A 25,152-nucleotide genomic window follows, 5' to 3' on the forward strand; every position below is an offset into this window, starting at 1 on the left:
ATTCACATTTGCCACAAACTAAATGTAGTTTTAGCCCTTTTCCAAGGCTAGGGTACATCAAATGCTGCTTGAAGTTGGACTCAATAGACAAATTGTCCCTTTCTTCTTTTCCTTCCTGCTCGGATTGTTATCTGGGAGAGAATCATTTGCAGGAAGAGAATAACTTATCAGAAAGGAGAAACTGCACAGAAGATCCAAAGGCTCAACTGTTCCCATATGTACTGGGCTTCAGACTCATTCTGGTTCTCAGGAAATGGGCAGATCTCTGTTTCACCGCAATTTTCAGAGGCATTTGGGGGCTGTCTGGCTGCTATGAGCCAGTAGCTGCTGTGTACCTGCAGGAGGAGGTCATCTTGCAGAGGAGTAGAGATGTTAGCTTTGCAGGGAAATGAAGAAAGATAAAGAAGGAGCTAGTCTGCCTTATGTATGTCATTTATCCCTTCCTTAGATTGGCAAACAATTTTCTTTCAAGTAAAGGGAAATAATACATTTCCACATTGTCAAACATATTTATCAACATATTTATATGCAATCTGAGTCGTTCATAATGATTTTCCTTTCTCCAGGCATTGGCAAACATAGATAATCAATGTTACCCAGTGACTGTAAATAGTTTTCTCAAACGGCTGTCTTCTCTTTTCGACAGAGGGATTGTCAAACTACCAAACAGTAATGCTCAGCGTAGCAAAAATATCACTTAATTGACTAATTGCAAATTAACACTTTCTAGGCATCAGTAATGTTAGAAAGCTTTAATGGCTGTAGTAGTTTATTTTCCTTAAAGACAGCCCAGGATTCATTAAAGAAGTCACTTGCTTATATAATACTACTTAGCAGATATTTTCTCTTTCTTCATGCAAACTTGGGATTCTTAGTACCAAGCAGATGTCTTGGGGACAAAAGTAGTAATTTGAAATATTATTACATTTCTTCAAAACAAAACAGAAGGAAATTTGAGGAATAAAAATATGCATATCTATAGTAAAATAATTAACAAATGAGTAGAAGGGTGATGACTTACAAAAGTGTAAAATAAGTATTAAGATTCCAGTAATTCATAAATAATGAAGATAATATAGGGAGTCTGGCTAGAGTACAGACCATTTAAAAGTTCCTGGTTTGTTGCAAGATTAAATAACTTCTCAGAAATCAGTATGCAATTCTGATGTTTTTCCCCCCATACCACGATACACCCACCACTTCATTATTTATAGAGACCTAGGTCGTATGATTGAATATGACTCTGTTCCCAGATCTAAAGCTTCTGGGGATGGCTGATCAATTCCAATATTTCTAATACTCTAAACCGCATATTCTAACCTAGCATTAGTTTGATCCCAGACTCGTTCCTAGGGTTCTTTTGAAAGAAGAGTAGAGCAGCTGGTGGAGAAAGCTTGATTCACATCCAGTGAGAACATTTTTACTTGTATTATTAAAATCTATAAATAATCACACACATCAATTGTATAGAAGAGAACATATACTGCAAATCACTTATTAAGACAGTTTTAATCATCAGGAATAGTGACCTTCATTTTATCTTACATTTTATTTAAATTCATTATATTTTGAAAAATTTTGCATCCTGTTTACTTCTGAAATTTAAGGTGACGTCAAACTGAGGTGAGATGATAAATCCTGAGGGAAAAGCATACATTGTCAGAGATTTTACTCTTACGATGCAAAGCTCCTTAGCGCTTAAGAGCATTAGTGTTGTCATAAGAAAACCTTGGTCACGCCTTTGACATTTACCAGCTGTATGACCTCAAACAGTTTATTTAATTTTTGTCTCAGTTTCTTCTTCTGTACATGGGAATAATGATTCACAGGATATTTTGTGATGATTACTTAAAGTGATGATCACAATGCTGCCATATTTTGCATGTTCAAAAATAGTAATTATAATATTTTTAAAATAATAATAATGATAATTATTTTTAAGGACTTTAAAGAATTACATGGGAATGTTTCTCCCTGTACGACGAGCTCAGGGTGATTCTTGGGGCAGTAATTAGAAGGTCATTTTCACTGGAAACTACATGATCTTCTGCTTCTGACAACTTTTTTTTCATCACTACTTTGCTTTACATTTCTAACTCTGCCTTCAGTAGGTACTTGCCTGCTGAAAACGTTATTTATTAAATAACAGATGAACTTGAAGAATGATGACCAACTTTATTTAATGATTTACTCAGTTTTCTCCTCAATTTTGCTTCCACCTAAACTCATGGCCCTCATTTCCCCATGATATGCTTAATTGTAAAAGTTTCTCCAACCCCTGTCAGACTGCACAATCACAATCCAATAAATGGAAAATAAAAATAATAAGTCAACAAGTGACCTTTACTGTATGTCCCAGACACTGCTCTAAGGACTGAGGAAGCCTCAGTGACAAGACAAGATGAGCATTCCCTCTCCGACATTCCTCATGAAGAACGATTGCGATTTTCAAAGGGAACTTCTTTATCGTTGTCAACTGTAGCCAAGTATGGTTTGAATGAAGATTTCAGATTCATTTTTCATTATTTCCTGTCAGTGCCACATGTATTTACCTTCAGAATCTTTTTAGTGATAACCTTTTCCAGAAGATCCTTGTTCATATTTCTCCAAAGATGGAGTTTACACATAACAGTGCATGCTTAGACCCACCCAAGAACCAACAAAGCAAAACAAGAAAAAAAAAAAAAAAAGCTATGCAGAATCACAACCATTAAATTTTCACCTACTCTCCGACTTAACAGAAAAGGTATATTTTCTACTATATGGATAATGGAATTCTGCACAGAACCGCAAATTTTACTGCTGAGGAGTAAAGGTAAAGGGGCGAAGGGAAAGATTCAGGGAGGTCTAAACCCCTTCCTTAGGAAACTTAAAGGAAGTGCTTGAGAACCAATGATTTAATAAAATCAAGCATATCAGCACATTCAAAAGAATAAAAGTTAAATGAAATGAGAAAGAGAAGAGGGTCTGGGTCAAATACTGCATTCATTTATATGGCAACTGAGAAATGTATCTCCATTGAGAAATTTAATATCCTTAAAATCAGGCCCTCTCACTATTCTAATTTTTCTAATATTAATTGAGTTTGGTCAAAAATTTAGGTCAAAAAAAAACTTGTCAAAATAATTTACAATCAGACAATGAGGATTTTTTAGTTAGCCTCAAGGCAAAGAATGCTGTATTTGACTGCACAAGCTGCGTGGGAAGGTAGTCATGGATTGACTCACAGCTGAACCTTGGGCATTCAGTGGGCATTGTGACACCACTGGATACTAAAATGATTAGATAAACGAGGTGGAAAATACAGCAATGGCCCATAAAGAAAAGGGACACAGAAAACACTTTATTTTTGAAAATCTGTTAGCATCTTATTTGCAGCAAAAATTCTCACCCACTGATTATTTTAGTATAATTAGGATTCTAAGGTTTAACTTATCAAGATCAATAAATACAGGTTGAAAAAATAATTATGTTCTCCCAGTTTCGCCTAGTATCTTCAGTCAAGCAGGTAATAGGGAAAAAAGAAGAAATACAAAGTATTTTCTTACATTCTTCTTATCTGACTTGTTTTAAAATTAAGGTGAAATAGAACTCTAGTCACAGGATCTTTAGAACTAACTGAGCTTACGTGCCCAGCTATGTCATATTATTTTGAAGGGAAAGGTAATTATTATTGTGACAGGCCCATTTCCTATTATCACTAATAATCTAAAATTATATATTGTTGTCATGTAATTATTATCTACCAAAAAACAGCCAGTGGTGTGTTAAACTGATACTGAGAACTCCTTGTTATGCTCCAACTCCAAGGGCAAATTGTCTTGAATTACATTCACACTGTTTATTTTATTCATTATTCAATTTTTTGTTGAATGTCTCAAAATGAAAGATCTCACAGAATTTCTAAAAAAGGCACTGCGTTGCAACAAGTTATGCAATAGGTATCTGAGCCAATCATGTCTGTGTTATGATGCACACTGACTCTACCTGGGTATATTTTACACTCTCTAAGCCTAGATTACTCATTAGTAAAACGATGATAAACATAGTACCAACGTCACACAATTGTTGCAACGTCACACAATTGTTGCAAAAATTATGGAATAAAAAGTACTTAGCAAAAAGCTCAGCCAGTGTTAAGTTTCATGAATCAATTTGATCCCAACAAAAACCCAACACACTATGAGTATGCGCATTTGTGTATGAATGTGTGTGTGTGTGTGTAAACTAACAAGGTGAAGTAAGGAAATTTAAAGGACCTAGATTAACCAAGATTATTTTGAAAAAGAGCAATGTTGAAAGATCTATAATGCCACAAAGTAATTTAGTATAACACTATAATAGTAAATAAATTATGGTATTGGCTCAATATACAGAAATAAACAAAAGAAGATAATAGAGACTAGAAATAGACCCCCACACATATTGTCACCTGATTAATAACAAAGATGTCACTACAATTCAGTTGTGGAAAGGATGGCCTTTTATACAAATGATGCTAGGATAATTTGAAAAACTGAATCTTGAGGCCCTAACTCTCATCATACACAAAAATATTCAAGATTAATCATAGATTTAAATGTAACAATTAAAATAATAACGTTTCTAAGAGAAGACACAGCACAATATCTTCATGACATTGGAATAAACAACTTGCAAGTAACCCTGAAAGAAAAAAAGTAATAAATTGGATTTTATTAAAATTAAGAATTTCTTCTCATCAAAAGATCATTAGGAAAGCAAGAAGGTAATTCAAAGACTGAGAAAAATACACTTTCAATGTATATATAAAATAAATGATTTATATACAGAATATATAAAAAATTCCACCATAAAAAAAGTAAAAAAAAAAATTGAATCAAAATTAGGCAAAAACATGAATGGCACTTCAAAATACAGGACATCCAAATGGCTTTTGAGCACAACATATTTATTCATCAGAAGAGAACAAATTAAAACCTCAGCCTGTACCATTCCTACCACCAAAATGGCTAGTATCAACAAGTCTAATGGTGCCAAGTAGTAAGGACATGAAGCTACTGGAGTTCTATTGCATTGTTGGTTGAAGTGTGAATTGATATGGGCAGACTGAAAAATATTTGGAATTATCTACTAAAGCTAACTAAAAGTATGCCTACCGTATGATTCATCAATACCGTTCTTAGGTATATAGCCAAGAAAAGAATGTGTTAATATCTATAAGCAAATAAAAATATCCAAAACAGTTTTTCTTTTTTTTCAAATAATAGTAACTTTGTACAAGAATGTCCGTTTTTGTGCCACTGCACTCCAGCCTGGGTGACAGAGCCAGACTCCATCTCAAAAACAAACAAACAAACAAACAAACAAAAAGCTCCTTTATTAAAATAAATCCCCAAACTGAAAACAACCAAATATCCATTGACAATAGCATCTATGTAATTCATTGTTCATAAAGTGTAATATGAAACAGCAATAAAAATTATAAACTACCGATATACACAGAATAGATTCTATGTTGAGTAAAAGAAGCTGGGCAAAAAAGTACATATTGTCTGATTCCATTTATATGAGGTTCAAGAAGAGGTGAAACTAACAGAGGCTATAAGGAGGATGAGTTCTTGAGATGAAAGTGACATACGTGGCCGGGCGCGGTGGCTCAAGCCTGTAATCCCAGCACTTTAGGAGGCCGAGACGGGCGGATCACGAGGTCAGGAGATCGAGACCATCCTGGCTAACATGGTGAAACCCCGTCTCTATTAAGAAATACAAAAAACTAGCCGGGCGAGGTGGCGGGCGCCTGTAGTCCCAGCTACTCGGGAGGCTGAGGCCGGAGAATGGCGTAAACCCGGGAGGCGGAGCTTGCAGTGAGCTGAGATCCGGCCACTGCACTCCAGCCTGGATGACAGAGCGAGACTCCGTCTCAAAAAAAAAAAAAAAAAAAAAAAGAAAGTGACATACGTGCCATGCTGGAAATTTTCAATACTTTTATCTCAGTAGTGGTTGTCAGCGACATATATTTGTACAATGTGTGTGTACTTAACATTATATATTTTATTATTTAACTAGCCCTACCTCAATAAAAAGTTTTTAAAACAAGTTATTATATAGCCACAATCACTAATCTGATTCTTTGTTTGAATGAACAGAATGGGTCATTCCTGGTGGGTTCACCAATTCTCTCCCTCGGGGCACTCTGCCAAAAGGTGACTGTGAATTTGATTAACACAGTTTATAAATCACAAACCATAAATTGGGAAAATTTGGGTACTTTTCCCACATTCATTTCTATTGACAAACACCTGGCATTTGCTCTTTGTACCAAACATGGCAACACTAAAATGGTAGAGGAAGAATGAGGGCTCAGGAAGAGAGAAGGAGGAGACAGGCGCAGTGGCTCACACCTGTAGTCCTACCACTTTGTGAGGCTGAGTCAGGCGGATCGCATGAACCCAGGAGTTTGAGACCAGCTTGGGCAACATGGTGAAACCTTGTCTCTACAAAAATAAGAAAACTTAGCCAGGCGTGATGGTGCACACCTATATTCCCAGCTACTCTGGAGGCTGAGACGAGAGACTCACTGGAGCCCTGGAGACCAAGGCTATGATGAACCCTGATTGTGCCACTGCACTCCAGTTTGGGAAAAGAGTGAGTCTCTTTCTCAAAAAAAAAAAAAAAGAGAGAGAGGAAAAAAATATAAGAGGAAAAGAGGTATTTTTAAATCTATCGAGAATATTTTAAAGCTTGGTAAGAAAATAATATTATATATTACATACATGTATACATATATATACAGAAAAATTGATTTTAACATTTTTAGAAGGTACCAGACAACAAATCAAGCAAAAATTTGTTAATTTAAATTTAAATTAAATTTAAAGCTTGAAAAGGAAGGAGACATTAAAGTGATATTATTTGAAGAACGTGTTTGTTAACTTAAAAAAACCAATGAAAACCTACAGTGAAAATAATATATATGATAATATAGTTTAATGGATGATTTGATACAAAGTTAATTTGTAGAAAAAATAGACATGCTACGTAAACAACAATCACTGAGAAATGTTAAATAGAATTGGAAATAATAAAATATTTGGTAACAAACTTAAGAAGAAATATGCAAGATTAATATTAAAAATGCATATACTGCTCTTAGAAGACACAAACAAAAACTTAAAAGCTAAGATAAACGATAGTGTGTATAAGATAGTTCACACAATGGAGTTTCTCACATTAAACTCTAACAAAGTCAAATGAAGACACCAACAAATTCCCTTTCTGTAAAATGGTAAACTTATTCTATCATGTAACTATATGACTAAATAAGAAAGAAGAGACACAAGTATTCTAAACTTAAATATTAATGAGAACTAGCTTTGTATTAAAACACGGGTAAAAGCTGCAATAATTAAAATAATATCGCACCAGTTGAAAAATTGACAAACAGATCAATAGAACAATACAGGATGTCCAAGAAATATGCCAAATTCATACAGGAATTTAGTACCTAATATGGTAATAATAAAATTTCAAGTTACTGGGAAAAAAGAAAAATCTTTTAATACATGATTTTGGGAAAAAGGGTAGCCATTAGTAATAACAATTGAATTTCTACTACCTGCCTAACTTCAAAATTATTTCCAGGAAGGAAAAAATGCCAACGTAATAGGATTAGAATAATATATGACGAATATTAATACTTTTGAGAGGGGAAGACCTTAATATATCAGATGAGAAATTATCCAGATTCCATAAGTGGAAACACTGATATAATTAATTGTAACACTTTTTTGAAAGCCTGCATAGCAAAAACATATAAACAATATTGAAAGACAACAAATTTGGTGAATAATTTACTGCGTATATTTTAATTCTTTAATTTAAGAAAAGCCTCTAGATATCAAGAAAAGAATTGTCTAAAACCAAATAAAAAAATTGACAAAAATCAGAACTGATAGTTCATAGAAAAGCAAAAAAAAAAACTTATAAAAATATGAAAAGTTACCAATCTCCTTCATAAAAAAATGAAAAAAAAACACATAAGCTACAATGTAATTTTTTATCTGTTAGCAAAAATTGAAAAGATTATGAAGCCAGTATTTATAATGGTTTTGGATAACAATATTTTCACTTAATCCTTTTTGGAATCTAAATCTGAATAATTTCCATGGAAACTTACATTTTAAAAATACAGTTCTACTAGTAAGTTGCCCTACAGATATATAGGCTCCTTGATTAAATGTTGTTTCTATAGCAATAGTAATTGAAGCATTAGATGTTATAACAAAAAAAATTTGAAATACTCATCAATATGGGGATTGTTACATAAATGCATATAAATTATGGTATACTCATTCAATGCAACAATCTTTTATTGGAATTATGAAATTAATGTAAAGACTGAGATACTTTTATATGAACTAATCTGGAAGATCTTTAATTCTTATCGTCCAGTGCCATTCATCAAAGGGCAGAATGGGTGTTACATACTCAGAAGATGATATAAGAAGTTGAAAGGCTGAGTGTGGGGGCTCACACCTGTAATCCCAGCACTTTGGGAGGCCAAGGCAGATGGATCACCTGCGGTCAGGAGTTCGAGACCAGCCTGGGTAACCTGGTGAAAACCTGTCTCTATTAAAAACATTAAAAAAATTAGCTGGGTGTGGTGGTGGGCACCTATAATCACAGCTACTCTGGAGGCTGAGACAGGAGAATCCCCTGAACCCGGGAGGTGGAGGTTGTAGTGAGCTGGGATTGCACCATTGCACTCCACCCTGGGTAACAGAGTGAGACTCTGTCTCAAAAGAAAAAAAACAAGCTCAAAACAAGCACCTCTAAAAACGGAGGCCAGATAGTTCATTGAGAAGCATAACCTTTTAAATTCTTTGCCAATTAATTGTATTGCCAACTAAAAGTATTTTTTTCTAAGTTAAATATTTTTATCAGCCAAGAATAAAAATATTAAAACATGTTTGTTAAAACATAGTAGGTTACCACGTATGTAAATCTCCAGTCTGTCTTAGAACCTCCATTAAGAATGGGTAATTATTTTTAAAATCATAAATCCACACAAATGAAGAGAATGAATGGGAGAGAATCATTTGGGTATCATGAGATATAAATAAAATGTTGGAAATTGGAAAACAGATGAATAGATGGTTAGAAAGCCATTCAAAGCTGAAGCTCACGCCTGCATAAGTAGAGTCCAAATTACAATTCACACCCAAAACTCTGAAATGAGTTACAATTTGTAAAACCTATAAAAATAGACATATGGAGAACCTCCACTAAAAATGCCACATTTTTGCACTCTTATCTTTCTACATTGAAAGCCACCAGTTGACAAGCCAGGTTCCAATTTTTAAAGACCTCTCCAGAAATGGCTGGCCAAGGATTATGATATGTTTATGAAAAGCCTCTAAAATGAAAGAGAACAAACCAGTTCTATAAAATAAAGGAACATCAAGGAAACAGAGGCAACGCCTATGGCAGGAAAAGCCTATTAAAATACTACAATTAGTATCAGATAAGAAAAATATATTGCATCAATTGAGCAACAGAATATTTAAAATTAGCATTAAGATAACAAGAACGAACTCATAAAAATTGAAAATATGACAAAGATTTTTAAAATTATAATCAACATTGGGAAAACCAAGTTGAGAAAACAGAAAACAAAAAGGCAAAGAGATAAAAAATTGGAGGAGAATAAAACAATCAAATTATAATATAAACTCAGAATGCAATTAAAAATAGTTCTAGGAAGAGAGAACTGGAAACACTAAGAGGAAAATGTATACATCAAATGAACAAATAAATACAGTTTTTTAGTTCTGGAAGGGCACACGTATTCAAATAAAAAGGGATTGCATAAAGCTCAGCAAAATGAATAAAAGGAGACCTACATCAGGTTACACCACATAGAAATGGTAGAAAACCAGGGGTAAAAGTTTCCAAATATTTCAGAAGAAAAAAAAAGTTTTGGCTTTAAAAGATAACATCAAAAGATATATCACTTGGATGCAATGCTTTCAGAATTCTTAGAAAAAATGATATCCATTCTATAATACTATACTCAGTGCAAAACAATAATCAATGTGAGCAGGGCTTAACAAATTTTCAGACCATGTCTCAAAAACTATCCTTTCATGTGAGAGCTGCTCAGAAAACTGTGCAGAATGCGCTCTGCCCTGCCTTAGGTGCGACTGTTCGAATTCTAGACTGCAGGGTGTATGGAATTCCTGGGTTTCTAAATCAGAGTGGCTCTGTTGCCATTTAGCCTTTGTGAAGAAGTTACTAAGGAATGAGATTCAGCAAAAAAAAAAGCATTAATCCAAGGAAGAAAGAAAAACCAGTATCTAGGGAACAGCAGCGCCAGCCGGGCAGAGAGGAAAGCAATTCCCAGGATTGTAGTTAAGGAAAGTTTTCAGACTAAGATAACAGCTGTCCATTATGCCTGGAGAAAAGTCCATATTGGACAGGAAACTAGACGTCTTAAACTATAGTTTGTCTACAAGGAAAAAGTTGAATATGTTGATTCCCAGATGTGTTTTCTCATTTTGTGACAAGTTTTATAAGTCCAGAAGATAATTTGGCAATTAATTAGTAATGGAGACATGTAAGACTAAGAAAATAAATAAGGGAAGCAATTATTAACTTTAGAGAAAGTACAAAAGATTGTAAGTAAGAAAGTATGCATTACATGGCTTTACTTTGAAGAATATTTATGTTGTAATCACAAATCAATGTTGAATATGAATTAAATTTAAAGTACTATATATGAGAAAGGGGGAAACGGGAAGTGTGTATAGCTGGAGTGGTGATATATGTATGGCTGCTACATCCTCTTCACCCATGATAAGAAATCAAGAGATACTATCTAAAATTGAAAAATAAAAATGTATCACTTTTAACTATGTTCTTTGAAGGCACAAAAGTAAATAGGAGAAAGAGCTAAAAGACTTAAGGGTGGTTGGCTCTGAGAAGTGGAACAGAAGTGGTAGGAGTGAAAAATGTATGTGTACGCCTACTACAATGATGAAAATAAAATTTAAATAAGAAAGCACCTGAAAATTTACATGTAAGTACCTGATTTTTCTAGTAGCAACTTTAATTATTTTGTTGATTTGATTCTTCTCAACTCTTTGCAAAAGTTCTAATAACTCTTTTAAAACAAAAGATTCAATATCTTTGACCCAACCATTTGAATATTGCACAGACAAAAGCTTGATTGAGGTACAATGGCTTGATTTTGATGATGGCATTATCAACACTAGAGTAGGACCAACGTGCACCTCCAGGGAAACTGCAAACGGTGTATTATCATACAAAACACTTTTAAACTATTCCCTTTATTAAACCAAATTTTTCTGGCCTTGTCTATATGTTTGCTTCTGTACATATTATTTACCATTTGCTGCATAATAAACCAACCCCAAAACATAGTAGCTCAAAGTAACAGTAAACTAAATAGCCCATGATTCTATGGTCAGCAATTTTGTCTGAGCTCAGAGGTGAAATTCTTCTGCTGGTCATGCCTTGGGTCACTCATTTGCCTACTGGCACTCACATGCCACCAGGAGCTGGGTGGGCGAAGATGGCCTGTCACAGTCCTAATGGTTGTTGTCGGTTTTCTGCAGGCACCCTTCTTGCAACAGGTCTCTTATCCTCAGGATGGCTAGGTCTGCAATCTTCACGTGGTAGTTTCAGTGTTTCATGAAGACAAGAACTGAAGTTGTAAAGAGTTTTGAGGTTTAGGCTCAGAACTACCACATCACTTTCATCAGATTCTATTGATCAAAGCAAGTTGCAAAAACAGCCCAGATTCAAGGGTATGAAAAACTGGTCTCCGTCACTCCAGGGAAGAAGCTGCAAATGATTTGTGGTCATGTTTAATCCACAGCACATATCAAAATTGACTCTAATCTTAACCAGTTTATAAGTTAAGTGAATTTAAGGTGGCATCCTCATCATTTTTATTAGGAAGTCTGATGGTAGTTTACACACATCTCTTCATATATCAGGTCCCCATCTCCACTCACTCATACTCACTTTTAACTGGGGGCCATGGTATTTTTTTTTCTAATTTTTGTATATGTCTGTTTCGTTACAATATTGCAAGTTTCAATAGGAGTAGAACTCATGTGGTGTTCACTCTCCTATCTTGCACGATGATTTAATAAGCCGAAGGTACAACAAAAAGAGCAGAAAAGTTTTCAATACAATACGTTTTCCCTAATGCCATTAATAAGTAAAAGAAAGAGGACAGCAACAACGCAAGAAGGTGCATTTGAAATATATTCCAAGTAAGATATTTCAGAACATGTAAAACAGTGGTTTTTAAAATGCAGGCAAGGAAAACAAAGAAAATAACAAAATGTCAAATGTTAGCTAATTATACAATAGAAAGTAAGTTTGGTGTTTGCATCTGTTAAAGGGAAAAAAATCCAGCTATTTCTTGACTTTTAATTATTCGAGTCACCATTTTCATTAGGTTTAATTTGTCTTATTGGGAATTGAGAGGCAACTGGCTGTTGGCAGAAGCCACCTATAATGTCCCAGAACTATTAGCAAAAATGTTATGCATTGCTGCATTTGGTTCTACTTTTGTATAAAAGTGTATTATTATTCTCATTAGATAGCTCTGACCATAGCTGGTAGAGAAACAAGTAGTAAAAGGCAGATGAATCATAGACTAAGGTCCAGAGAATAAAATTAAAAGATATTAAAGAATAGCAAATTCAAACTAAAGGTTTTATTGCATAATGTGAGGGCAGGAAATGGAAGTGAAAAGAGCCCTTTACTAGGAGCTATTACACAATATTGAATTATTTAGAGTAGTGCAAAAGGACATGCCCAGGACCAATGGAATGAAACTAGGAAAACGAAGATTCTATCAGAGAAATGTTGCTAACATCAAGGATAAAATGAAACTGTCTCCCAGGAGACCGATTCCATCTAACATAGAACTTTTCAATCTTAAAAGCTAAAATTCCGTCTGACCCTGTAGCATCCCAGCCTCTCTTCCCTATGTATCACTCTAGCAGAATGAATTGGGTTTTCAAGCAAAAGCCACTTACAGTTAATGAGTTATTTGTATGTCAGAAATGAATTATTTCATAAGCCCACATAATAACAATATCTACAGTCATCACCAACAAAAATGAAGACAGGTCTTACTGAAATTATTACCAACATCGATGGTCCTACCTTCTGCCTTATCATGTGAACAAGTTGGAAATCTATTCTAAGTTAATTATAATGCTGTAAGTCCTCTAGTGGGGAAAAATAATTTCTGTCTTTCAAAAGGTATTAGTGTCTCTATCCACAGAATGCGTCACTATGATGTCAGCATCATTCCTATAGCAAATATCAAGTAAATAATTGTACAAAACCCACACTGTGATGAATACTTTTGTGATATTTAGGAAATTGTATAGGTTCTTCTAGGGAAGAAGGGAGAAAATGCAGGTCTGGAGTTTCTCATTGGAAACCCTCGGGGCCAGATTTATTTATGTATTCATAATTTTAGAGAGTTTGTAAATGTAATATAGTGCATCTACCTTAAACCTTTTCAGTAGGCCAGTAATCAAAATAGCATTATTTCTGCTGTGAAACATCTGACTGTTCACATTTAGTGGAAATGACCTTAGGTTTTACTATTACATTGATTAACATAAGGTCAGGTTTTGCTTTTAAGAAATTATTATTTTTTAACTTAGTTTTCAGGGTTTTTGGATTTGAGAATTACAGATAAGAGATTGTGGGCCCATACCAAGTTCAGTATTTAAACAAATCTGAAAACCGGGTGGGGCAAAAAATGTCCAAATGCCTCTAGATGTAGTATTTCCAGTTAGATTTGCATACCCAATTTAATAAAATATCTTCTGTTTTGCACTTGGGCCAAAAATAGTCATAATTTAATGAACAAAAACAAATAATAAGTGAAGAAATCAATGTGATGAAGGACATTAAAATATTTTAATATGCCCAATAAAATCGTTAAAACTGATATGCCCACTATTTTTTTCCTTTTAGTTGTGGTCCAATGAACAGGTCACATAACTCATTCTAAAGGTTTGTGTTTAATTTTCAATATTCTCAACTACTTTTGTTTGCTTAGCAATGAGTAACCAGTAAATATTTTTTTCTTTGTCTTTTTGAAAATATAGAAGTGGCTCTTTGACTTTACAGGATATTTTGGAAATTAGTTTGGGATTAAGATAATTCATTCACCAAAGTGAATTCAAACAAATATTGTAAATTGCCTAATGGATATCTGCTAGTGACCTTTTCACAGGGTCTAATCACAAAGCAAAACTGCAGGAGGAATTGTTCAATGGGAAATATGTGTGTTTTTATTATTCAGACACTGACCAACCCATTAATGAAATTGGGATTGCATTAAAACCAGTCAGTAAGTTTGAAATTCAAAAAAAGAGAATGTTATTTAAGACACAAGATATACACTCACATGTTACACACACACAAAAAAATCCCATTTTTCTAGAAATTTAATAGTCCATTTCTCATTCTTCCTTATATTATAGATTCGAGCTAAGGTATCATTAGATTCTTGGGATCTAAGCACTTGAAAAAATTCAACAGGGCTTAGTGACTGGATAAGCAAAAATTTCTTACATCAATGATTATTGATGCAGAGCTTAACAAGTTTTGTTTTGTTTTTAAGTTTTCTTGCAAACATTTAAAGGTACTCATTGATTTTTATTGCCGTTGTGTGACAGGAATCTTTATGATTTTTCTCTCACTAGGTTTGATTATCAGAAAAATTTCTAATCAATTTGCTATTTAAATACATAAATCTAAAAATAAAATCTAAATATTAGGAGATTTAAGGTTTTATGGAATGTGGGGTTCATACAAATATAACTTTAAGCAGATCAATGTACTGTAGACCTTCTAGGTCTGATTTTCAAAATTCGTTTCTGCTCCATATTATCTTAATTTTAAAGCAAATTTGTAAAATGGGTTCTGTTAGAGAAGTAATAAAGTAATAAAATTCTCAAAGAATAAAATTCTAAATTGTATTTACTCAATTGTGTCTATATCCGTAATGAGTATGTTTGCATATTTCCTTCAGTAAATGTACTTTTACAAATTACCACCACCCTTTCCCTAAAGCCAGAGCCTGTTAATCACATTCCTGATTAACAGGAAAGTAGCGGTTAAAATCTGGAGGGAAAAAAAGTGAAAGAATAGAACTAATATTTCATTAGCATAGCCTATGTTTCATCAAGCCATCGTTACAAGTTGATTTACTTTTCCCATTTTACTTGTGAGAATGCTGCATATGTAAAGACTCAGAGGTAAAAGAGCAAATCCAAAGTTACACAGTGAATAAAAAGCATAACCATACATTTTCCCCTCTCTGTACTGCCCATGGAAAGTTACTGTGGCACAAAAACAAGCTAAGCAACCTGTAGATTATAAAATAAATGTCTTGCCATTTCATTACACATGACATTTTGATTTATTTTTGTTTTGAATTATTTTCATCACTTTTCTCTTTATTTATGAAATGAAAACTTAACTCTTTGCAATCTTTCTTAACAAAAATGTTTTTATTCCTTTTGCATGTATCCTGCAAAGATTAAAATTAAAGCCACAAGGTGAGTGCTCTCTTATATCTGAGAATTTGAATTCATTATACGCTTATACAACTATGCTATGCTTTGTTGGAATTTGGCTTATAATTGTTTGTAATTTCTAAACAGTTGCATTTTCAAGGATGGATTCCCAAAGCTCATGGATCAAAGTCATTTAAACATTAATCTTATTGCTTACATACCTGTTGTGGGTCGAAGTGTATCACCTGCCAATTTCAAATGTTGATGTTTTAATCCCTAGTGCTTCAAAGTCCCATCCTACTCTAGTATGACCTCATCTTACCTCATGACATCTGCAACAGTCTGAAGATTACTGGTGATGCAGTGGGATAAGATGAGGTCCTACTGGAGTAGGATAGGCCTTTACTCCAACATGACTAGTGTTCTCACCAAAGGGAAAAATCTGGACACTGTTACACTCACAGGAAAAACTCTGTGAATATGAAGACAGAAATCTGGGTAATGCATCTCTAAACCAAGGAAAGCCGGAAGTGCCAACAAACTAGAAGCTAGGAAAGAGACAAAATAAATTCTCAATCACAATCCTCACCAGGAACCAACCCTGTCACCATCTTGACCTTGCACTGCTATGTTCCAAAACTAAGACACAATAACTTTCCGTTGTTTAAGCCACTGAGTCCGTGGTACTTTATTATGGCAGCCTGAAAAGACATAGGAAAAAAACAAATTCAGTTTCTCCAACTATACCCTACATATGTGAGGGGTTTTCCCTACCAATAACCCACTCTGCAGATGACTCTTCAGCAAACGCGGTTGGGTCCTTTGGGTCCTCTAGCTCAATTCAATTCTGACACCATCTGCCTGAAGATAATGTAAGATCCCATAGGTTGAGGGCTCAGTCCCACAAGACTGCCCCCCACTTCAGATGCCAGTCATGAGCACAGGTTGTGACCTGGTCTTCTGACCCGCTGCTTATAAATTGGGGTTCCCATGCCCCCTGCCCACATTTCATTAACTCATTTGTGTGGCTCAACAAACTCAAGAAAACACTTTATTTGCATTTACCTATTTATTATAAAGGACATTACAAAGGATACAAATGAACAGCCAGATGGGGAGATGCAAAGGGAGAAGTATGGGAGAAGCAGGCAGAGTTTCCATGCCTTCTCCAGGTGCGCCACATTCCAGGAACCTCAACATGGTCAGCTAGATAGACGCCCCCAGAACTCAACCTTTTGGAATTTGATGGGCGCTTCCTTACATAGGCATGATTGATTAAATCACTGGCAACTCAACCTTCAGCCCTTATCTCCTCAATGGAGGTCAGTGGGGTAGGGTTAGGGAAGTTCCAATCTCATAATCACAAGGTTGGTTCACCTGGCAACCAGCCCTGAACCTGAGGCCATCTAGGGGCCCCCCAGCTACCAGCCATCTTAATAGCATACAAAAGGCACTCTTTGAAAACATAAGCTAGGAAATGGGATGAAGACCAAATATATAGTTCACAGTATCACACAGCCCCCAAAAAACTAATGCAATACACAAATAGTTACCACTTAGGAATTCACATTCTACTAAGAGTACATTACTCTCTATAAATAATGGATGCACACACTGATATGTCCTCTAAATAAAATGTGTTCAGTTTAACACTCTATATCAAAACTCAGTGATGAGTTAGGAGTTTACACACAAGAAACACATGATTACCTTTATCATTCTCAGTTTTGTCTTCCCTACCATCCTAACCAAGAAATAAACACCAACTGACTACAGAATGACAGCCAAAAAGATGTCTTGTGGATTTTCCTTATGCCTTGCTCAGCTAAAATGCCTCCCAACCATCCTATTGACCTAATGTTATGACCTGGCATTTCCCCTCTGCCCAAGAAGAGGTGGGTGAAAATAATTCCTGTCTTGCGCTCAAAATAATGACCCTAATATTCAGGGGTTATCTTGACCATACCCTCTGTCTAAGATAAATTCACCCATAACTTATCTCAGGCTTTATCTCAGGAGAAGAAAGCATTTAGAGCTATCTAATAATGGATCTTGCTTCGTGGAAAAGCACAGAAACCATTCTAGCAAAGGGATGTTGTACAGGAACTCAGACCCACCTGAGGACTTTGAATCAGCTGACAACCAACTTTCCACCAAGTCTAAGGTTTTTAGCGTTACAAAGCAAATTTAAGTACTACTGGATATTTTTTAAGAGGAAATGTCTATCATGTTCTTAAAGGATGTAAGCTTCCCATGCAGGGATACCAGGTTTTGCTATCTTACTTAGTTTACTGCACAATGGGCATTTAATCAATGCTTAGTACTCCTAATGGTAATAACATTCAAAACATAATCAACAATACAAGCTTCAGTTGCTGCTTAGCCTCTCTCTCACTGCAAATAATGAAAATTTTATTCTGGACTAAAGAGCTATGGAGAGAAAGGATGTTTGGATCATAAACCTGAGGAAAGTCTGGGGAAACCACAGAGGTATAATGAAACTGCACCATAAGAAATGAGCTATCAAGGTAATGGTCATTAAACTGTAAGTTTCTGTAAAACAAATACAACTAATTAGATGGCCAGAACCAATTGCAAATAGGAAACCAATGCCTATTTTATTTTAAATTTCATAATACAGCTTCTAGATATAATATGATTCAGTTTGGGGAGGGGAGTCTTATACATAGATGGTGAAATGATCCTTAACACTGAATCGATCAATAAATATTTTTAGCATTTAATTAGCCTCGTGACTTCAGTCCGCATTATGTGGTGCAAAGTGGAATAATTAAGCAACAAACATATTCAATAAGATTGTCCACATCTTATTTGGTGATATGGGGAATAACAAGTAAATTTAAACATGCTACTTCTGTCTAAGATGTAGATGCTTCAAAGAATATTGTCCCTGTTCTAACAGCAGTAAAAATCCAAGTAAACTTTGAAATCATAACTTTTACTTTTTAGAAGGTGAGTTCTCAAGGCAACAAAAATCTACAAAACTTGGACAATCTCTCCTAGAAAGCAAGAAACAAAGGGTGGTCTCCCCTAGCAGAGCATGTTAGGAGAAGACACCAATCTAGCTGCATAAAATCATGTAAATTGATGAGATAAAACATCAGCTTCCAAGTCAAAGTAGGATAACATGGAAATCCAAAATTTCTGGGAGCACTTGAAACTAAAAGGAATCTGCAGTCATTTACAACCTCTTTTCCACAGCCTCTACCAGGTGCTAAGGAGAAAGAATGACGGCAGGGCGGGAAACCAAGCAGCCCACACTTGCTGCTGATTGGGACTACAAAGTTGGTTAGTAATTCAAAGGATATGGGCAAAAGACACGATGCATTTCTCCAAACCCTTTTCTCCGATGAAGCAAATGTCTTAAGCTGCAGAGGAAGGTTCAGCAAACCCTCTTGATCACAAGGCACAGGTAAAGAGACATTGCTGTTGAGGGAAGAATAAAAGAAAAAAATCAAATACTGGGAAAATTATAGCAAATGCCTTGAGCCTAAGATTACATGCTAATAACAAGTAGTCATCTCCTGTAACTGGAAGATGGACAAGAAGACAGCATTCTAGAGAGACTGTATATACAAAGCAGAAACCGGCTTCTACCAGATAGAAATGGTGAAACCTACTCCTAAGGGTAAGATACACAATGCCTCACTAAGATTAAAGATGCAGTAGAACAACAGAGAACTCTCCCTGCCCCACAAATTATCCTAGCACAGAGCACTAAGCAAGAACAGTCTAATGGTGACGGAGAAGCAAGAGTACCATAAAAGAACCCTTTATGCAGTTCACATATTCTGGCATAGCTGAAAGAAGACAGTGGAGGCACAATTATAAGAAGAATTCCTCCAGCACCCTGCCTCCATTCTAAGCACTAATGCAACATTTGGAGAATTTAAGATGAAGTCCATGGAAAGTAACTGTAGAAATAACTGAACCTTAATCCAGTTCAACTACTCACTAGATTAACTTCCGCCTGTAATGGCCAGTCTTATGTGTCAACATGGCTAGACTGTAGTGTCCAATTGTTGGGTCAAATATCGGTCTAGATGTTGCTTTGAAGAAAATTGTTTTGGTGTGATTAACATTTAAATCACTAGATTTTGAGTAAGGCAGACCATTCTCCATAATATGAGTGGGCCTCAACCAATCAGTTGAAAGCCTGAAGAGAAAAGACTAATGTTCATTAAAAAGACAGGTAATGTGTCCACAGACAGCCTTTGAACTTAAAACTGCAATGTTGACACCCTCTGGAAATTCCTGCCAAAGAGCGTAAGCCAATTCCTTAAAATCTCAATCTCTCTCTCTCTCCGACCTGACCACTTCTATCTCTAACAGGATATTTGATATTTGGCCCAGAATTTCCCAGTATAATAAAATACATGAAATTGCTGACTAAAAATCTCAGAGAACCACAAGCAAGGTGGGAGGAGGAGGGAGGATAGAAATTCATCATAGACAAACTGCTGAAAGTAGTAGAAAAACAAAAGATATTAAAGGCATCCAGTCAAAAAAAAAGAAAGAAAGGATACATTACACACAGAAGAGAAGGACATAGAAAAGATCCAAAAATTCTGGAAATCAGAAGACAATAGAGTAATAGATAGCTGTGGTTTATACATAATTTTGAAAAACTATCTGTCAACCCAGAGTCTTATACCCAACAAAAATATTCCCAAAATGAAGGGAAAATAAAAACTTTTTCAGTAAAAGTCAAAATCATTCATTTCTAGCAAACTTGGGTTATAAGAAATGCTCACAAAAAAGAATGAAGTCATGTTCTTTGCAGCAACGTGAGTGGAGCTGGAGTCATTATCCTAAGCAAAGGACTGCAGGAACAGAAGACCAAATACTGTTTGTTTTCACTTATAAGTGAGAGTCAAACAATGAGAACACATGGGCACAAACAGGGGAACAACAGACACTGGGGCCTAGTTGTAGGTGGGGAATGGGAGGAAGGAGAGGATAAAAAAAAAATCTATTGGGTACTGTAGTTACTACCTGAGACACTAAATAATCCATACACTATACCCTCACAGCACATAGTTTACTTCTATAAGAACCCCATACATGGATCCCTAAACCTAAAATAAAAATTAAAATAAACTTTAAAAAAAAAGCAATCTTAAGGAAAGTTCTTCAGGCAGGAAGACTGTGATACCAAAACAGAAACTCAATCAACACATAGAAAAAAACAATCCATGGATGTTCAAAATAAAAATAAAGTAAAATATATTTTCTTATTAAAAACTCTAAAGATAACAAATTATTTAACTCAAAAATAACAAAAATATATTGTGGAAGTATTACATATGTAACAGTAAAATTATTTCAACAGTAGTACAAACAATGGTAGGGAAGAATTGAATGTATGTTGTGTAAGATTCTTCCTGTTTAAAAGGTAGCATAAAATTATCTGAAGTTAGCCTGTGATAAATTAAAGACACATATTGTAAACTCTAGGGTCTGCAATTCAAAAACAATTTAAAAGTGTAATAATTTTCAAATAGTTATAAATACTTTTAAGAGCCATAATCTAATTGTAAGTATAAAAAACAAACATGAAGCTGGACTTGGTGACTCATGTTTGTAATCCTAGCACTTTGGGAGGCCGAGCTGGGCTGATCATGAGGTCAGGAGATCAAGACCATCCTGGCCAACATGGTGAAACCCCATCTCTACTAAAAATACAAAAATTAGTTGGGTGTGGTGGCAGGTGCCTGTAGTCCCAGCTACTTGGGAGGCTGATACAGGAGAATTGCTTGAACCCGGGAGGTGGAGGTTGCAGTGAGCCAAGATCACACCACTGCATGCCAGCATAGGCATCAGAGTGAAACTCTGTCTCAAAACAAAAACAAAAACAACAACAACAAAAAACATGAGATTCAGTTAATCTAAAAGTAAATAGAAAAGAAGGAAAGGGAATAGAAAAAAAATAAGTAGCAAAATAATAGATTAAATTCCAACCATGTCAATAATTACATTAAGTACAATCGGCCCAAACACTCAATTACAAGTCAAACATTGCTGAATTGGATTTAAAAATATGAGATTTGATTATATACTATCTAGCAGAGACTAATTTTAAACATAAAGAGAGATTAAAAGCAAAATGATGGGAAAATAATACTATTTAAACACCAAAAGAAAGGTTATGTTGCTATATTAATAATAGAAAATGTAGCCATCAGAACAAGGGTTATTATCAGTGAAGATAAAGAATATTACAAATTTTATTAAGGGCATAATTTATCAGCAAGAAATAATAATCCTAAATACTTGTATGGATCCAATAGTATACCTTCAAAATATATGAAACAATAATGGATGGAACTGAGAGTGTAGTCGAAAAATCTGCAATTATATTTGGAAGCTTCAAAACTCACCAACTGATAGAACATTAAATCAGTAAGTACAGAGATGACCTAAACATACATCAACCAACTTGGTCTAATTGATATTTATGGAATACTCCACTCAAACACAGCAGAACATGCTTTTTAAATTTATTTTATTTTATTTTTTATTTATTTTATTTTATTTTATTTTTTTGAGACAGAGTCTTGCTCTGTCATCCAGGCTAGAGTGCGGTGGTGCAATCTCCACTCACTGCAAATTCCACCTCCTGGGTTCAACCAATTCACCTGCCTCAGCCTCCCGAGTAGCTGGGATTACAGGAGCCCACCACTACACCTGGCTAATTTTTCTATTTTTAGTAGAGACAGAGTTTCACCGTGTTAGCCAGGCTGGAACTCCTGACCTAGTAATCCACCCGCCTCGGCCTCCCAAAGTGCTGGGATTATAGGCATCAGCCACTGCACCTGGCCGAACATGGATTCTTTTTATGTGAACGTAGGACATTTACCAGGATGTTCATATTGTGAACACACAGATTCTATTCTGTGTCACAATCACACGTTATTAAATTTTTTAAATTTGAAAGAATTAAAATACATTGCTAGCACATGGAATTAAATAAGGATAGATAGATGATTGATTGATGATAGGTAGGTAAATAGATAGCAAGAGCGAGAGAGAGACAGAGAGAGAGAGAGGGAGAAGAGAGATACTGCTATTACTTAGTGATAAATAATATGATGGAGACAAGTGGCGCAGGCCTTCACAAAAAAGGTTTGAATGATAAAGGTTGAAGTTGCTGAAAAACAATTTCCTTGAGAGTTAGATATTTTTCATTCATGACATATTGCTGTACTACTGCTAGGTAAACTCAAAGTGAATGTTGCTACTTCCTTGCTTGTAGATCCTTGACAATGTTCTATTTTTAGATCTATATATTCCTACTTCCTTAGAATATTAAGCAAAGCCCCTTTGAACCTGGAACAAATTTGTTTATACATCCCCTCTTCCATGTGAAAGCCACATTCTCTGACAAAGATCTTGAACAATAATATAGAACTTGATTTCTGAGGGAATGATTATGAAACACAAGTCATCTTGATGTAGTTTGAACCCAGAGGAAACGGCAGAAAGAATAAATGTTGGCCAATGAGACAAAGAGAGTGTCTCCAAGAGACCAAGAACAAATGGACCCAAGAAAAATGTTATCCAAGAGATAAATCCAAGATTAAGAGATAGAAGGAGACAAAGTCAAGAAGAATCTTGAAAAAAAAAAGAATAGAGAATAATTGTCTATAACAGTGGTGGAACATTTTAGAGTAAGGCAAAACAATGGTTCCTGATTGGCCTATTACTTCAGACCTAGAAGAAACAAACTTAGTATGACTATCTCATATGACATCTCATCCAACACTTACAATCTCCATCTTGCAAAATGATGACCCAAAAAAGAGATGATGCTCAAAAACTTGTTTATTTTGCTTAAAGAGTGGCAGCCCTCAGAGATTCAAAAAATTAAATATATAATTAGTACCAATATTATAAAACTATACATTTGAGATTTAATATTTAATATTAAATATATATACTTTTTAAATTTAAAAAAATCTGTCTTTGCCCATCTATTATTCCAACATGGCAACAATTATATGGAGTTGAACACTGGTTGCTTCTTTCACAGATGGAAGTGCATAGCTCTTTACAAATGTACTTTATGAATACAATCTGGTGTCATTTAAATATGGAGATATATTCTGAGAAATGTATCACTGGGTATTGTGCAAACCTCATAGAGGATACTTACCCAAACCTAGGTGGTATATAGCTTACCACATGCCTACACTCCACGGTATAGCCTATATTTCCTAAGTTATAAACCTCTACAACATATTGCAGTACTGAACACTGTAGGCAATTAGAAAACAATGGTATTTGTGTATCTAAACATATCTAAGCATAGAAAAATACAGTAAGAACATGGTATTACCACCATCATATACATCCTCTATTATTGATCAAAATGTTATCATGTGGCATGTGACTAAAATCTCTTTCTACATCCCAACATCTAGATGATTTGACTTTAGTACCTCCTGACCCATAAAGACATTTGAGATTTTTAACCTCTGCTCTAATGCCATGAGAGTATTCTGTGATTCCCAGAATTAGAATAGATATTTGTGCTTACTCCTTTTGCTCATACAATTCTATGCTTGGGATTTCTTTCCTTTTTTTTTCTCTCTTGAGTGAATTTATTCCACCATCGAAAACCTAGTGAAAGACTTTCTCTTCTGTGACAAACTGTAATGCTCAGACAGAATAAGATATCTCTTCCTTTGTGCTTTCAGAACACTTTCTACATTTTTCCATGAGAGCCATGGCCACATAGTTGTTCACACATCTCTTTCCCATGTTGTGTAATAAAACTCTTGAGATCAGGATATACTCCCATTGATCTTTCTTACTCCAAAGTTCAATGATTTGCTTCGTGCATGGTAGGTCCTTCGAATCTCCATCTGTCAAGAAGGGCTATCTGTTGGCCTGGATTTTTAGTAGATAATAAATGGGAAGATGAGAATTATCATTTCAAGGGACAACCCAACATATATTAAGGCAAATGCTGATAATTACTGTGGCATGTGCAGAGTTGGGAAACAGCAGCAAAACTTGTGAGAATCAGCACTACTGCACATGGCAGTAGGATCAATAGCCTATCTTATACATAAGGAAGTAATGGTAGTAGATGCTGTACTTTTTAGAATCATCAATAGCTCAGAGGCAGGCACTGATTTTAATTGAGAGTCAGTCATAACAGTTGATTTCCTGGCTCTGTAGTTTCTGTAGCATCTCCTCACAGGAAAAATAAAAAACAAATATAGCAGCAGATGCTACATTACGGGTAAGGAATGAGTTTCTGGGCACAAATGGGGACAACCCCTGGGGACACCAATAGAATAAAGGCTTATTTAAGAACTACAGCTGCTCCTAAAATAACAGGTGGAAGGGGAGCCATATAATGCTATACCAACTGTCATTGTGATATAAATGTGTATGTATAAATATGTACAGATGATATGCACATATATGTAGCTATAGGTATACACCCATATGTATGTATGTGAATATATATAGTGAGCTATTAAAACTTTTTCCAGTGTCATACGAAAACATTCATAGCAGAAGCAGAGGAAGTAGGAAAGAATTACAGAAATTT

The sequence above is a fragment of the Macaca thibetana genome, chromosome 7, assembly GCF_024542745.1.
Source record: "Macaca thibetana thibetana isolate TM-01 chromosome 7, ASM2454274v1, whole genome shotgun sequence".
In the NCBI taxonomy this organism is placed as follows: Eukaryota; Metazoa; Chordata; class Mammalia; order Primates; family Cercopithecidae; genus Macaca; species Macaca thibetana.